General features: G+C 32.3%; 1 pseudogene; it reads right to left on the minus strand.

Moving 5' to 3' along the window:
• LOC137631745 (putative neural-cadherin 2) overlaps positions 1-8243 on the minus strand; it is a 202205-nt pseudogene that overhangs the window by 135831 nt on the left and 58131 nt on the right.

An 8243-nucleotide genomic window follows, 5' to 3' on the forward strand; every position in this document is an offset into this window, starting at 1 on the left:
TCAAGTTTGCTTTTATAGATTATGTTGTGAATAGTTTTAGGCTATTGTATAGATAACAATCTGAATAATGAATGAAATGCAAGAAAGTTAAAAATCATATGTAATCAGGAAAGTATAAATTTTTATGGACAATACCTCCGGGAATTTTCGAAACACATCTTTCAAAATTCTGCAAGGGTCATGTACCTATCTTCTTTAAGCGCAGTAGACTTGCATGGAAGGAATTTTCTTTGGTACGGCAGTGTCAATAAAATATTTTTATTGTAATAAAATGTTGTTTGGAAATTCAGTGAGAAAACTGTTCTATTACAACATTGTTTGTTAAGAGCGACTTAAACCAGACATTCAGACTAATGAATAGTGCAAAAAATCTTATATTGAAGAAGGGTCGGGAAAGATCTGCCATAGAACTCTTTAAGTATCATTACGGAATCGCTATTCGTATACCATATAAAGAAATAAATTTACCGACCCAACAATATTGACGAACGAGAGATTACTGTGGACGTTGTTTGACTTTTAGTTAGATAGGAAAGTGAACACAGCTGGATGAGACAATTGCATGTTATTGGAGTGACGAATATTATTGCAGATTTCAATAATGTTATTTGCCTTTTAACATATACTGCCACGCAAGAGTTATTTTTTTTTAAGATATGTAGGTGTAAGCCTATTGTTTTGATTATGGCAACAATTAAAAAAGTTTAAAACTATTATTGAGTGTGACATAGAAAGTGAATATGCCCTTGGCCTTATAGCATCCTGCCTTTCTAACTAGGGTTGTAGCTTAGTTTATAATAATAATAATCATCATCATCATCATAATGATAATAATAATAATAATAATAATAATAATAATAATTCTGTAATTCTCTTGATTGCATTATTCTACATGGACTTGAAATTTGCCCCTTAATGATGTATGCAATCATAAAATTTTAATTGCTGCCATAACTGAAGGTTATTGTAAGGTGTCGTTATATTATCAGACAACCTTTTTCTAATTTTTTATTTTCTTCTTTCCGATATTTTTGAGAATTTGAAAGACAGTTTGTCTGAATTACAAATTTTGTTATTTTTTAGTTTAGTTTAGTTTTTCATCATTGTTAGCAATGTGTGTAATTTCTTACGCAGCAACATAAAAGGTAATGGAAATGTCAATCACTTATCTTTAAAGGTGTAGTAGTCACTCATGAATGTCAGATGCAAGGGACAGAAAAATGTCATAGAGACTGACCATGATATCCATTAAGCTAGGACTAGGGACGGCCAGGCAATGGATACCGATGACTCAGCAGGTAGGCCATAAACCCCTTATCGGAATCCAAAACTCACAATGATAGGATGCAGACACTACTATAAACTATCGAGCTTTAGCGAATCTCGAACTCCCTTCCAGCAGATTGTTATGCAGGGACGTTTCCAAAAGGCTACTAAATGTTCAAGTAAGAAATTCCGTACAATAATATGATACGGTAGAGATAAACAGTAAATGACTAAACTAAATAATTAAAAATTGCCATTAAAATTTACAAATGCATACATAGATAAATAAAGATTTATTGTATGCAACAAGAACGTTCTGTCTAGGGGAACAAAAATAGAAATATTAATTTCTTAAAATCTTGAATAAAGCAGATACCATGTTTCAGGATATGGTATAGTACGTTTTGCTCAAATTATATTTAATGTTTAATATATGATACCGAATGTCACACTAATCTTGGATTTCATCCCTAGCTTTGTAGATTACTCATGAACTACAGAACAGAAAACAGGACAATAGTCTGTTGCAAGTCTTTGGAAATCGCGTGGCTTTATCTGTTTACTTGATTATGTGTAAAGCCAGGGATGGGTGTCCAGTGTAATAAGTATTTTCTGCTTTTCAACAAACCTGGTAAGTAGCTCTTCTAGGAGAAGGACATTCCAAAATCAAACAATAGTTCTCTATTCTTGGGTAGTGCCATAGACTTTGTACCATGGTCTTCCACTGTCTTGGGGTAGAGTTCTCTTGCTTGAGGATACACTCGAACAAACTTTCAATCTTGTTTCTCTTGTTGTTTTTTATAATTGTTTGTCACTTCTCCTGTAGTTTATTAATTTCATTATTTCCTTTCCTCACTGGGCTATTTTTTCCTGTTGGAGTCCTTGAGCATATAGAATCATTCTTTTTAAACTAGGGTTGTAGCGTAGCTAATAATAACAACAACAAAAACAACAACAACAATAATAATAATAATAATAATAATAATAATAATAATAATAATAATAATAATAATAATAATAATGATTCGTACTAATTGAAATGTAATTGGAGGAAATTTCCAACTATCAATTTTAAGTTCTTGCCTATATAGATACTAAACCACCACTTACCTGAGAGTTTTGATTTAGTAATTAAATATCTAATCTCATATTGTGACTCACCGTTCATAAAACTATATACTAAAGCACAATGAGATAGGAATAACATCCCAGAAAGATAATTTCAAGATAACGACGATTCTCTTCTTACACAGTCGCATATTATTATTATTATTATTATTATTATTATTATTATTATTATTATTATTATTATTATTATCATCATTATTATCATTATTATTAGCTAAGCTACTATCCTAGCTGGAAAAGCAGGATGCTATAAGCCCAAGGCCTCCAACAGGGAAAATAGCCCAGTGAGGAAAGGAAATAAGGAAATAAACGAATGATATGAGAAATAATAAACCATTAAAAGGAAATATTTTAAAACAGTAACATCAAAACATAAGTTTCATATATAAACGATAAAAAGACTTATGTCAGCTTGTTCAACATCAAAACATTTGCTGCAAGTTTGAACTTTTGAAGTTCTACCGATTCAATTACCCGATTAGGAATATCATTCTACAACTTGGTCACAGCTGGAATAACACTTCTAGAATACTGTGTAGTATTGAACCTCATGATGAAGGCATGTCTAATAGAATCAACTGCATGCCTAGTATTACGAACAGGATGGAGCTGTCCAGGAAGATCGGAATGTAGAAGAGCCTACATCATGACATCAGGATGCTATGATGAATGGAAGTCTGAATCTTGCAAAAAGAGCCACTAATTGATCTACAATTCGCTTTAGCATGAACTTTGTTTCTTGTGTCCAAAGACTTGAAATATTCACGAGTGTAGTAATGGATTAAAGAAAAATAAATATTTCTAAGTAGACTTTTCTAAGTCTAAATCAATGCTTTATTAATTGTTTAGATCCCAAAGAAATAGGCGTTTATTATACTGAAAGTATTAATTATTTTTTAATGTGATATAGAGCTTGTATTCTAAACGTAGTCATGCATAAAAAAGGAGCCTTTCAAGGCTTGACAGATTCTGTTCCAATAACGTTTTGAGAGACTAAACAAGCTCTTGTGTACCTCTTTCCTAATCCACGAAGACAAATCTAGTGGCAGGTGTAAAGCCTACTTTTATTCCAGGTTGTTGACTCTCTCCTTGTGAGAAATTCTTACCATAAATATACTGAAAACTATGTTCTTATTATTCGGCCAGTAGTATGTGGGGTATATCATGTAACTTCACCTTTAGAAATATGAAAGACAGAATACAGCAGGATTTTTACATGGAAATACATCACACTGAGAACCGAAATCTTTTATTTCTTAAGCCTAATATTAATTTGAATTGATGTAAAAAAACATTTTCAAAAGTTTTAGTTAGAACTTTTTAATATTTTGCATATTTTGAAATACTTTCAAGACAGAATTAACTGGATTTATGTTGCCTGTAACTCATTATATATCAGTGAAAGGTACTGCATCAAGTATCAATATAGCCAATGAAATCTGTCTGTCACCTTGTACGTTGCACATACAACATAACGACATTATCGTCTTACATTTGTAAGCTCAGCCGAGTAGAAATCCAAGATAAGTGAGGAGGATAAAAATTATAAATCAGTACCCAGTAACAGAATGCCAAAATGAGAACAGGGAAAATATGAAGGTGCAGAAAACCAACGAATATCGTTATTGATGAATAAGAATAGACATTCTTATGCCTAAATGGCACTTGAGATTAAAAACAAAATTCAAGAAGCATTACAGTCTCACCTAAACTAACAAATATCAAGTCACAACACTGCCAGAATTGTTACACAACTTTGTAGCATAGGGAACCAAAAAACTCCAGTACTGGACATACCAGGTTGCAAATGCGTATCACAGCTTTTACCGCTTTGACTCCGAAACTTTACTTCAATAACCCGTATAACCAGTTTTTTCTTTCTACATGAAACTATTCTATTTTGACACAGAGAGAGAGAGAGAGAGAGAGAGAGAGAGAGAGAGAGAGAGAGACCCCACGAAGTTGCTCTGGCTCCATAGCCACACTTGTGTATTTATCCTTAGCGGTTTCATTTTTGCTTCAGAAATGACATCCTTAAATTTTATGAATAGGGACTATAATAAATTATTGGAAATATTATAAAAAACTTCTATCAGGTTCTGATATGGAAATATTTTGTTTCTGTAACGATTCTTCCAATAATAATTCAACAAAATCTCTTGGTACATTCGTCCATATGAATACTGAAGGCACACCTATTTATACTGAAATAAACCTAGCTTTAGAAGAGGAACTTTGAGTATATGAAATTGCAAATCTAAACTATTTAAATTATGATGAGGAACAGAATTAAATTCCCTTATCGCAAAACAGACAAAAAGTATTTTCATGCGGAGAGACCATCTGGAGGTCGAAAATAAAATTTAGAAGAATGAACTCTTACCGTTAGTGATCTGTTCTCCCAAGGGGATGAGTAATGGCATCAACAGATTGACAGCCATTACGCCCACTCAGCACCCAACTGCCACCCAAGAAGCTACGCCCACGTTCAAATCACGTCCTCCGAACATCCACTATTTGCGCCACATTTTCCTGGAACCTGTGGGGAATAAAATCTGGGTAAAGCAACACAATGCTTGAGGGCTAAGATGTCACAAACCTTTTCCGTGCTGGTTGCATGTTAATTTCATGCAAATATTTATATATATCTCTTTACATACACTGTTAAACATTTGCATTAAAAAAAAAAAACGGTAAATGTCTGGCAACATTTATTCTAGGATTTTTACCGTTTTAAAAACGGTTATATTGACATAAAGGAGTGATAGTACGGTCACCAACCCGTAAAGTATAAGATCAAATATGGTAAAATTACGGTCGCCTGTATTTTACTGAAATACGACTTAGAACAGTATATATTTACGGAGAATTCCAGATTAGAATTACGGCTTTTTTAAACTGTGTAAGTTATGAAGCATATTTGGTCGTAAGCTATTCCTCGTATTTCTGTTGTTGAAAAATAGATAAATCTATTTTTACAACCTGGAAAGAGAAACACTCATTTACAGAATTAAGAATCAAATGAGGATCTGTAAACTTACCCATTTAAAAAAGTATAGTTAATTCATTATATCTTAAAATCAAATTACTATTTACTTCATAAATTACCAAATAGATTGCGTTTATTTGTATCAGGGCCCAGCGGGTAGTTTTGATATATTATTCAAATTATCATCAACGTTTTTAATATGTAAGACTCACCACATTCCCTAAGGCAAAGTAACTAATTACACGATTTGTATAAAGGATGTGATAAATTATTTCTTATTTATATGACATTATTTGTCTAAAATATTATAATAAAAACGTGAATAAATCAATATAAAAAGAAAAATGTTGCTAACGCACGCAAAAAATGATTAATATCAAGTGTTTACCAGAAATTATTTAATGTATAATGGAAGGGTATTGGGAATCTTATGCACTTAATTCATTCATTTAACTTTTCACAAATTCGATTCTGCCAAAGGATTGATCATATGAGATTTTGCAAACGTTTTTCTATTTCAAAATAGGTTAGGCGTCGCGGCATATACCTTGAAATACTGTCTAAACATTTTAGGGGGCCTATTTGAAAATGCGCACCCCAGAGATATTCATGATAAGGTATAGCACGCTAAATTAGCTACAAATAGCCTGCCAGGACCCTAAATTGGGATATAGTGCCTTTTTAACAATTCATGTAATCTGGTCATAAAATGTAGCTGCATTCATTGCAAATTTCATATTTACGACTAGGCTTAAAAAAAAGATGATAAAAAACGGTAACATTACTGACTTGCGTATGCATATTGGTCAAACGAAATGAGGTTTCATAATATGATAATAAGCTTCTTAATATGTAGCATGTTTTTATTACGATTACTGCTACTATTATTATTATTATTATTATTATTATTATTATTATTATTGTTGTTGTTGTTGATGTTAGCTAACCTAAAACCCTCGTTGGAAAAGCAGTATGCTGTAAGTCCAAGGGCTCTAACAGGGAAAAATAGCCCAGTTAGAAAAAAAAAGTGATGAAAAATAATATAAGATATTGCAAGAACAGTAACAATATCAAAATAGATCTTTTATAAATAAACTATAAAGAAAGACTCATATCAGCCTATTAGACTTAAAAACATTCGCTGCAAGTTTGAACTTTTGAAGTTCCACCCATTTCAAGTGCCTAATTAGGAAGTTCATTCTATAATGTTGTCATAGTTAGAAAAAAAATCTAGAATACTGTGTAGTATTAAGTCTTATGGCAAAGATACCATGACTATTAGAATTAACTGCATATTAATATTACGTAAAGATTAGTACTCCCTTTTCTCCGAGTGCGAGAATATTTGACATTTGCTAATTCAAACGACTGATAACAAAACTATTTTTTCTTTTGAACATTGCAGAGATACGTCTTGTCAGGTTCATCCCAGTACAACATATATAACTCCTTATCTCTTCAGTTGATGTATAATTTTTACCGGCATAAAATGATCTTAAATCAGTTGTTATTATCATTACTTGCTAGCTCACACCCCTAGTTGTAAAAAGCAGAACGGTCTAAGACCAAGGGCTTCAACAGGGAAAATAGCACAGTGCGGAAAGGAAATGACGAAATAATAAAATTCTACAAGAGAAGTAATGAACAAAATGAAATATCTTAGGAATCAGGATTAGCGATTTTTAAAGAAATCACAGACGCCACAGGCGCATAAGCAGTGTGAACGTATATTGAGCACAGTATGAGGCTGCTTAGAAAAGGAAGGGTATGTATATATACATACATACACACACATATATATATATATATATGTATATATATATATATATATATATATATATATATATACATATATATATATATATATATATACATATATATATATATATATATATATATTATGTATGTATATGCTTATATATGTATACGCACAGTATATATAAGCATAATTCAAACAAGCTTTTTCCCATACTAAAACTCTCCTATGAACATTCTACCACCTTACTTATTACACTCAATAACATATATGTGCTATTTTTTCTTGTTGGAGCCCTTGGGCTTACAGAATAATAATAACAATAATAATAATAATAATAATAATAATAATAATACGTAACCTCGTTACTGAATTTGCGTGCATATCACACACTCGCACACGCCCACACTTTTATACACATAGAAGCATACTACCGCTAGAGAGATATTGGGTCCTTTGACTGGCCAGACAGTACTGCATTGGATCCTTCTCTCTGGTTACGGTTAACTTTTCCTTTACCTACATATACACCGAATAGTCTGGCCTATTCTTTACAGATTCTCGTCTGTCCACATACACCTGACAACACTGACATTGCCAAACAATTTTGTCAAAAAAATTGTCCAGTGGCTACTTTCCTCTTGGTAAGGGTTGAAGAGACTCTTTAGCTATGGTAAGCAGCTCTTCTAGGAGGACACTCTAAAACCAAACCATTGTTCTCTAGTCTTGGGTAGTGCCATAACCTCTGTACTATGGCCTTCCACTGTCTTGGGTTAGAGTTCTCTTGGTTGAGGGTACACTCGGGCACACTATTCTATCTCATTTCTCTTCCTCTTGTTTTGTTAAAGTTTTCATAGTTTATATAGGAAATATTTATTTAAAGGTTACAGTTCTTAAAATATTTTATTTTTCCTTGTTTCCTTTCCTCACTGGGCTATTTTCCCTGTTGGCGCCCCTGGGCTTATAGCACCTTGCTTTTCCAACTAAGGTTGTAGCTTACCAGGTAATAATAATAATAATAATAATAATAATAATAATATTAATGTTTCACCTTTGTATGTGTTTCCTTCTGATCTTTTGAAATCCGGAAATGACCTCCCATTT

The sequence above is a fragment of the Palaemon carinicauda genome, chromosome 40, assembly GCF_036898095.1.
Source record: "Palaemon carinicauda isolate YSFRI2023 chromosome 40, ASM3689809v2, whole genome shotgun sequence".
Taxonomy (NCBI): domain Eukaryota; kingdom Metazoa; phylum Arthropoda; class Malacostraca; order Decapoda; family Palaemonidae; genus Palaemon; species Palaemon carinicauda.